General features: G+C 41.3%; 1 protein-coding gene across 1 annotated transcript in view; it reads right to left on the reverse strand.

Moving 5' to 3' along the window:
- Positions 1 to 439: 439 nt before the first annotated feature.
- Positions 440 to 9486, reverse strand: part of LOC122710415 (toll-like receptor 6) — a 45537-nt gene continuing 36490 nt past the window's right edge. The window contains exons 2-3 of the mRNA XM_043928256.1: positions 1521 to 1591; positions 440 to 724 (exon numbers count right to left, since the gene is read on the reverse strand). The gene's annotated coding sequence lies outside the window, so the exon portion shown is untranslated. The remainder of the gene's footprint in view (positions 725 to 1520; positions 1592 to 9486) is intronic.

Consider the following 9486-nt stretch of genomic DNA (forward strand, 5'->3'; position numbering starts at 1 on the left):
AAACAAGAGAACGCTCATCGAAAAATTGGAGGATACACCCCCTCGTATTTCACATGCTTATATTTATATATTTATATTCATATTTATATTTATATTTATATTTATATTTATATTTATATATATATAATCTCTCGCATTCTTAATAATCAATCATTGGAATAAGTAAACTAGTCGAATTCGAATAGAAAGAGAAAAAACTTCGTTGCAATTACGATTTAATAAAGGGTATGTATGTTCGGTGTATATGTGAATGTATTTATGCACGTGTTTTTTGTGTTTTTTTCGTCACGCTTCTTCCTTTGCCCCTCCTCGTCTTCCTTCGTTTGCCTTCGTTTTATCAATTCTTTTTCCACTGTTTTTACATTTCTTGCTCGTTTTTTTTTTTTTTTCTATTATCCCGTATTTTAATTCGTCGTTTTCATTGTTTTCTTTACTCGTTTTATAATTTATTTCCGTTCTTTGCCTTTGTCTTTCTCTTTTTCTTCATGGTTTCATTTTCGCATTCTTGTTTTTTTCTTATTTCTTTTTTTTTTTTTTTTTTTTTTTTAATCTTTATTTCGTTCGCCCTAATTTACATTTGCACACTACGAAGCTATCACGAGTCTCAAAAATACGAATAAAACCTTTTAGGTGCGGAACACCGTACGTTACGGAGTACAATTGCGAGTAGTAAGAAATACTTCTTGATAATAAGTAGAGAGAAACGTCGCGACAGTCGGGAAACCTGGAACAGAAAAATGGAGAACGGTCGATTAGAAGGCGCATCGGCGTGCACGGTTCTCCATTATGCTTCTCTCCTTTACTTTTGCCCCACGCCACCGTTACCGTTAAGGCTTGAGAAGAAACTGTATCTCTGAACGATTGTTGCTACAGCGCAATTTGAAATAACGGTGACTCTCGCGTTGCTCCTGCTCCGTTTCCGCTACGATTCAGAGAGATCCTCTGTGAAAAAGCGGTGCAGGTTTTTTTTCTTCTTTTTTTTTTTTTTTTTTTTTTGTTTAAAACCGAGATAAATATAGGAAATGATACGTACAATCTACAGTTTATAGATACACAAAGGATATTCCGAGCTTTCACGAATATAACGTAACTTTAATGCGAATGAAAATGTGCTATTTATTTTTTTTAGAGATGTTTCCATTCGAGTTGATTAATCCTTTTTTTCCATCTCAGCTATTTGGTAATTCAAAAGCAACGTTCATCGAACGAGGATGAATTAAACTTTCGAAATTAACGTAGAGATTTGAAAAGATTTGAAAAGAAATTTATCCCAAGATATGGAGAATTATATACGTGTATATAACACAGATAGAATTTTAGAAAATTGAGAAAAATTGCAGAACGTAATTCTTCTTCTGACTCGAATATTTCGTCTCAAGCCGAGAATAATCCTCTCGTTAAAGGAAATCGCAAAAATCGAATTCGATTCGATTACGGTTCGTGAAAGTAGATGCAAAATGGAGAGAAGTTTGAAAAAAAGAAAAAAAAGTATATTTGAAAACGTGGAAACGATCACTCACCTTGCCCACTGCGATTTCCAATTACTTCATACGTAATGCGAATCGATAATACTTCTGGCAACAGTTCACATCTGAAACAGAAAGAAGAAGGGAAACGCCGGGTTACACCGCCTATAAATCACGTGGACGTCGACGACGCTCTCCACGCCGGGACAAATTCCCCGGCGAGCGTATTTTCAGGAAATAAAACCGGGAACACCGGTGGTCACCGTGGAGACACGACAATTTGTACGTGTATCCACGGCCCGTGTATGCACTCGATTGTTTCTTGGACCGTCGAGGGTGGAACAGACGTGTACCCCTCCTCCCTTTTCCCCTCGAAAAAAGAAGAACCCGCGCGTAGGTCGAATTTCATTTTTCACATTCGCGTCGAACTCGCGTTCTAACTGTCTATAAAGTTTTGTCGTTACAATTTTTCGCGACTCGTAAAAGTATTTGAAGTTGTTTCTTCTATTTTTCTCCTGCGAAAATGGCGATGAACAATTTTTTTTTTTTCACTTGTAACGAAACTTTATGGCAACGTACAGGATAGGATGAATTATATGCGAAGCATTCTTTTCCTTCTTTTTTTTTTTTTTTTAACAAAATATCATTCCATTAGGGAAATGAAATTAGCACGTTAATAAGTTTCAGGATGTTTGTAAATGGTGCAAAATTTTGCGTTGGGGAAGAGCAATTTTAAATTTAAATCGATCGATCGTGCAGTATTAACATTTTAAATTGTAAATTATAAACGGTAATTTCGATATATTTTTCGTCGTAAAAGAATTTTACGGGGAAAATTGTATCGAAAACATAAAAAAAAAAAAAAAAAAAACATTGAAGAGATTTCGTTTTTTCATCGAGAATAAAATCCCTCCTCCTAATATTAACTTATTCTATGTATAATACTTTACAGACACAAAAACTGTAACTAAAATCGAAATTTTCGAAAATAGATAAATTTCCTTTGTTCAAATATCTTTTGGAGAGCCATTATAAAGTAAAATATCGGGGAAAATTCAATTGCCATTCACTTCGACTCGTTATCAATGGGAAGGAATAAAACGAATCGCGCGAAAAGGATTAAATTTTGTGTTTTTGCAAAATCATTGACGAATCGAAGACTCTGAATTTAACAGGTTTATCGGATTATTGGTTAAATCCTTCTGTTATTAGCGAGAAAAGTAAACAGACCGTTCTGCGAATCCGTATACTTGAAGCATTGCAGTTTCGATTTCAACCGTTACGCGTTCGAGCCGGCCCCTGAATGGAGGGATTAAGTGACCAGTCCCCTCCCCCGACCATTTCAATTCGCGCGACAGCCTTTTCAAACCTGTGCTGTAAATAATGAAAATTGTAAATGGCACGCTACGCGCTCCAAAGAAGAGTTTTTCCGCAACGTCGAATATCCGAATATCGAATCGAATGATACGCAATTCCTGAAGTTCGTACAATGGAACTTTGATTGACTCTTGTCTCTCGCTTAAAAATATTCAAAAATCTCTCGGCTAATAGATAAAACGAATTCTCGTCGATTCTCCTCTTCATCAGATCCGTCCGATCTGATCGAAACGAGGTCGCAAAAATATATTTCGAATTCCAGAAAATCGATATTCGATTCGTTTGTCAAGTGCAAACAACTTGGAAGATCCTTTATCACCAGATCTTGTCGAGGCGCCCCCTCATTATTACCAACAATTTCATCGAGAGTAAACTCTCGACGCAAAGGAACCATCGGCGCAAAGTATCGAAGGCTAAATGAAAAAGGAAGACGAGGAATGATCGAAAAAAAAAAAGAAAGGAAAAAAGGAAGAAGAAAAACGGAAGAGAGAGACGATGGAGAGAAAGTCAGCTCTCGATCCTGTTCCCGGCTCGACAGAGACGCCGATTTAATTGAACCGGGTCGGAAAATTAATAATGGCCCGACCATCCCTTTTGTTTCCCGCGCCCGCCGCGTGGAACAGAAGAAGCGACCGTTTGTAAAATTATTCCAATAAACGGGGATCAGTTGGGATTTTCGTCAGGAATGGGCGCGAGTGCAATTACACCCGTACGAGCAAGTGACGCGGAATCGATTTAAAGGGATGAAAAAAAAATATATATATATATATACATATATAAAAGAACGACGAGGATCGTTCGAATCGAAGAAGAAGTCAAACTGGAGGAATGTATATGTAACGCGAAACGGGATGTGAAAACGGGATGGTTGTTCGTCATTGTTTGATCGTAGTTGGAATGTCGCGTTCCCACAATAGATGATACATAATTTCGGTTGATGGCGCCGATTTGTAGGTAATTGTGAATGTTCGTGGAACCAAGTGGCCACGATTATCTATTATATATTAACAATCAGACGTAACCACGACGATTAATTCGCGAATAGGTATGATTTTGTGCTCGCTCTATTCATTTTTTCAATGGAATGAAAAAACATCGAAGAAGCGTGACAGTATAAATAACAAGATAATGTTCATTATTATTCATCTCGAGTTTCGTTCCGATTTGCCAGTCCAGAATTTTCGAATTCACGATCATTTATCAATTGCGATCCAGTCCTTCCTAATACATCGTTTCGTTTCGTTTCGTTTCGAGTGTTACGGGTATTGGACATTACATTGGCCATCGTTGGGTATTTTTTTTTTTTTTTTTTTTTTTGCTAAAGTGATGTACGACACCAATTTTTATATACATATAACGATTTTTGATAGTTATCACGATAGTGAATCGTGATAGAGGATTTTATGGTGATGTATATGATACGATCGCGTATGTATAATGCGTATATATTTCCAGATCGAAAACACACAGCTCGATACGTTGCTGCCATTTTCAGATTTCGAGCACATGTCCCGTTGAATCCCAGGACACTCTGTGAATTCGAAAAGGTCGTTCCCATTCCGACCTTTCTTTACAATACTCTCCGTTTCTTTTTTTTTTTTTTTTTTTTTTTTTTACGATTATTCCTCTTCTTCCAATATTCCTCCTAATATTACTTTTTTTATCGGATTTGGAATTTCTATGAATTCCTATATATTGTCTTGAGTTTTTATAATAGGAATTTTTTTTTTTTCCCATAAGTTTATCCTCGATTTCTTCTCCCTCCCCCATCTCCCTTCTCTTTTTTTTTTTCGATGCAACGTTCTCCGATATTAAAGGGAACATTAATAATTAATAAACGAACGACGAGTAACAAAATTTCACGCGCAACGATTAATTATCAACGAAACGGTCGGATATATTATAATAAAGCCACTTTAAAACCAGACGTTTCACCACGATCCAGTTCATTAGCATTTGCAACAACATGTGTATACGTTTAATCGAAATTGTGCGTGGACGAGATAAACGCGATCGATGCAAAATTTGATTCCGTGTCGGAAACATCGCACGACCCGAGTTTCCATCCGATCGTTGATTTTTCGTTTTCGTCATCGAACTTCCGCCGTGACTTTCCGCGACTGTGGGTCGTCGATGGTGGAAAGTAGTTTAAAGGAGAACGAACTGGGTAACGAGACGGGAATCTGCGTTTGACGAGTGAAACTACGATATTTTTTATCTTCGAGGCATAATTTGAAAATAATTATCAGAAAATCTTTATCACGCTAGGTTTTCGCCAACATTTTGCAAACCACGTTTATTATCACGTTTGTTACCAAAGGAATTTTTTTCAATTTTCAATTTAAAATCTTCGATATATTATTGATTGAATATATGCAATAATTCTTGGATCGTATACCTTATTAAATGCTCTCGCCACTTTGAGTCGTGTCTTGATACAAGCGATAATCGATTGTGATTATCAGGAGGAAAAGAGAAATTTCTTCAATGATTTTTTCCTCGAGTCTTCTCCTCCTCGTTTTATATGAAAATTCCAAGCTCCAATACAAGGCAATTGATTTTTCCTCTGATGCATAGCAATATAATTTACGTTCTATTCCAACACATTTTCCAGCTTATATAGCTTAAGTGTATTTATTTCCCAATTTGTATATCATCGAAACCTCGAGCGAGTGTACACCTCTCTAAACCGGTATGCACTTGAATTTTTCACATGGTTGTTTCAATTTCTATCCAGGTTATCCGAGATAAAGTCGTCTTAATACCTTGGTGATCACGTTTAAACCGTAATATCCTTTTTCCGATCGCGGGGACGATATCTATCTCTCCCCGCTCGAACGGCTCTCGTCGTGCAACATCGGTGATCCTCGTTGTGTGTGTGACCACGCGCACAGACACGAGCGCGCACGAACACACACACACACATTCACGTGATCATTTTTCGTATCGATAAAAGGAATCCTCGCGTGATGCCGCTACTCCTCCTCGTTAACGAACCGATATTAATAACGCGACGAAAAGGCGGAGAGGAAGGAGGGGGGAGGGAAGGAGAGGGAAGGAGAGGGAAGGAGAGTGGACGCGGGCGAAGCAATTTACACGATCGAATTAATCTCCTTCCCAACTCTTTCGTCTATCTATGACGGCCGGTTTTTCGCTTCCCGGAAGCTCGAAATTCAGGCCAAGGAGGAAGAGGGGAGGAGGAAGAGGAGGAGGAGGGCGCGGGGGGTGTTTGCCGCGGAAAAGAAAGTAATATCATTCAAAAGCGGCGGAAGTTATTCCCCGATGCGAAAGTTTCCCCATTTTACATTACGGGGGAACGGTCTGCGGAGAGAGATGTTAGTCGCTGTAGTGAAGAACTTCATCTCGGCGATAACTTTTCCAATTATTATCAGATGGCAAATGGACAGTCTTTGTGTTTCTCGCGGGCGGACCTTCCCCCCTCGCGGCCCGGAAGGGGAAGGTCCGCCTTCGCCCCAACTTCAAGAAGTCTCGAGAGGAGAGCGAGGGGGAGAGAGGGACTTGAGAGCACAATACCGGGCCGATGATAAACCTTCCAGCGGGAAATCTATTTTTGATCGAAACGCTCCGTGTTTTCCAACCACTTGCACGCGCTCACTCCGAGGACAAGGATTTCGAACGTCGAGTGGGAGAAGGGGACGGAAGTGGAGGAAACACTCCAACGATCGCATTAATCTTTTTCTTCCTTCCTTCCTTCCTTTTCCTTTCTTCTCCTTCCTTCCTTTCTTTCTTTTTCGATTCATCGATTCGTTTCTGTGGATACGAAGGGAGAAAGATAAATCTTGAATTATTAATCGAGGGGGGAGAGGGAGGAGGAAGGTCGATTCACTTTCGAGATTCCCTTTTGATCGATCTTTTGCTCGACTCGCGGCAATATATGTATAACGAGCATAGGTGGAGAGAGGAGGAGGGGGAAGAAAAAAATGAACGATAGATAGAGTCGAGGAAGAAGAAAAAAAAGAAAAGAAGGCACCGCGTATCGGACCATATCTATCTCTCGTTAATCAACAACGTTCTGTTAACAGGAGCGAGGTAAAAAGGATCGTGATATATACAGCGAAGGTAGCTAAATAAACAGCACGGGGAAACATTAATTACACTCGTGGCGTGTTCGTAATCGGTCCGGTCTGCTGAATTAAAAGTAGATTAAGATATCAAGCCGAGTTGAAACGTGGACTCTGTTGTACGCTCTGTCAACGAGTGCTTCTCACTCCTGTCCTTCTCTTTTTCTCTCCCCTCTCTCTCTCTCTCTCTCTCTCTCTCTCTGTGCAGAGAAATAACGAAACCGTGGCTGAAACGATCTTGGAATTCCTCTCCCTATAGAAATAGAAGTCCATTCGTGTTTACAAACAAGTGGAACTGGTTCTGAAGGGAGAGGCCGCACGAGTGGACACGCCCTGCCCCATGGCTCTCGACCGTGTGAAAGAGCTTCCACCGACGAGATGAACAAAGAGCCACTGTCCTTTGTCTCAACCGTTCACGACAGGGTGAATATAACGCGAGCGTGTTAATTAAAGCCGATAGCCGCCGAGGCCGCTCCCATGAAGCTACTCTACGTGGATAATCGCGCGTAAAGAAGAACGAAAAGAAGAAAAAGAAAAAAGGAAAAAGGGAAAAGAAAAGAGGAGTAGCTTAGAAGAGGAAAGAAAGAAGACGAAAAAAATCGGCGAAGAAGCTTCCACCAAAGAGGGGGTGGAACGCGCGGGAAAGAAGGAAAGAAGCAAAAAAGAAAGGAAGGAAGGAAGAAAAAATAAAATAAAATAAAGGAAAAATCGAAAAGTGGATGGGAATGGTCGGGGATAGGATTTATTCGCGCTTGAAAGGGTGCAGAGAGACCGTGTTCGATGAGTGTTCGCGCCTCTAATAATGCGCCGCGCGGCCCGTTAATTAATATTCCGTATAATAACGACATTCCAATTGCATTCCGATTTGTATTACTTTTATTGCACCAATGACCGGCAATTAAGACATCGCGCTGCCCCCTCCCCCTCCCCTCGGTATTAACAACCATTAGCTCGCGCCGCGATCGTCGTTAACGCGCTGTGAAATTGAAATCCCCCATTGTTATACCGTGTCTATTAACATTCCGCGCCATTTCCCTCGTACGCGAGAGCATCGAACGCGCGCGCGTTCCTGTGCTCGATCCAAGGGGATGTTGTCGCGCGATCCACCCGCTGTAACAATAAGAACGTCTCGATACCTTTCGCCGATGCGTTATTCGCCTTTTCGCGACCCTTTCTCTCCAACGCGCGCCAAACCCTCCTCCTCCTCCAAATATTCGAGGAGTGAAATTTCCCCGGTGAGGGAAGGATTCCAAGGAGCGTGGGACACGTACGGGGACGAAGGGATGGAAAAGGAGAGCTTTCGAAACTTTCCTCCAACGCGCTATTCCCCCCTCCCCCGCGCTTTCTATCCGTACTTGCCGCTCGGTTCATTAAAATTGAAGGTTCCTCGTCGGTCCCGTTGCCAAGTCGAAAGTCTGCAGAAACTTCCCCCTACGTATCTCCCCTATCCCCGCTTTCCTTCCTTCCTTCCTTCCTTTCCACCTTCTTTTCTCTCTTCCTCTCTCTCTTTCTCTTTCCAACTCTTCTCTCATCTCGATGACGTTACCTGGTATTTCGTTCAAGCGATGTGGAGCGCCAAGTTACTTTCACCTCGATACGCGGCGCTGTGCGTGGCTTAAAAAGGGAGAGCCACCCTTTCGAACTTTCCAACATTCGAGGACACGAGGTTTGCATCGATATTCGGAAAGGCAGCGTGTAAACTCTTCCCTTTCTTTCTCTTTTTTGGAACGATTTCTCTTCGAGAGAGAGAGAGAGAGAGAGAGAGAGAGAGAGAGAGAGAGAGAGAGAGAGAAGGAGGAGAGTGGTCGGTCCGCGGCAAGGTGGAACAAGCTTCGGCGTCGCGACAAATATCGACAAACCTGGCAAACTTTCGAACACAGGGAACACAGGGATGGTCGTGAGAGGGGAGAGGCCCGTTAAGAAAACGATCCGGACACCGATGCTATTGGAAACGATCGCTTTGGAGAATTACAAGAGGGGTGGTTTTTCTTTCCTCCTACCACTTTCTTTCTCCCCTCTTTTTCTTTAAAGCGGTGGTAAGGAGTTTGAATTGGACGCGTTTTTTTGCACGCGCGAGGGGGGTAGTTTGGAGGTAGATGGAGCGGATGAAGGGAAAGGGTAGGTAGTTTAGGTAGTTCGGTATAATGGTAAGACCTTCGAATCGGGATCTGGAGATAGAAATTGGGAGATAGCCATTTGACGATATTAGACTGGTGGAAGAGGAGAGCTCTAGGGGCGGACTGGTTCAATTAGTTAGAGCAATCGAGGCGGAGGGGAAGATTCGAGAGAAGATCTGGCGACCACCTATCGATCGATTTCTCCTCCTTTACGACGCTCTCTCTCTCTTTCTCTCTACGATCTCGAGAAGAAAAAAATAAGAGAAATTTAATTCAACGTTTTTCTTGCAACTTTTTTGCGAAAACAAGAATAAAGAAAGAAATCGAATTCATCCCCTTTAATTTACAAAAGGGAGAGAAGAAAGAAATTCTGTAACGACAGAATTACGAGACTCGATTGACTAACCGATGCAGCCACACACACAAAAAAAAAAAAAAAAAAAA

This window comes from Apis laboriosa, unplaced genomic scaffold, assembly GCF_014066325.1.
Source record: "Apis laboriosa isolate Shangri-la unplaced genomic scaffold, ASM1406632v1 scaffold14686_cov152, whole genome shotgun sequence".
Lineage (NCBI taxonomy): Eukaryota > Metazoa > Arthropoda > Insecta > Hymenoptera > Apidae > Apis > Apis laboriosa.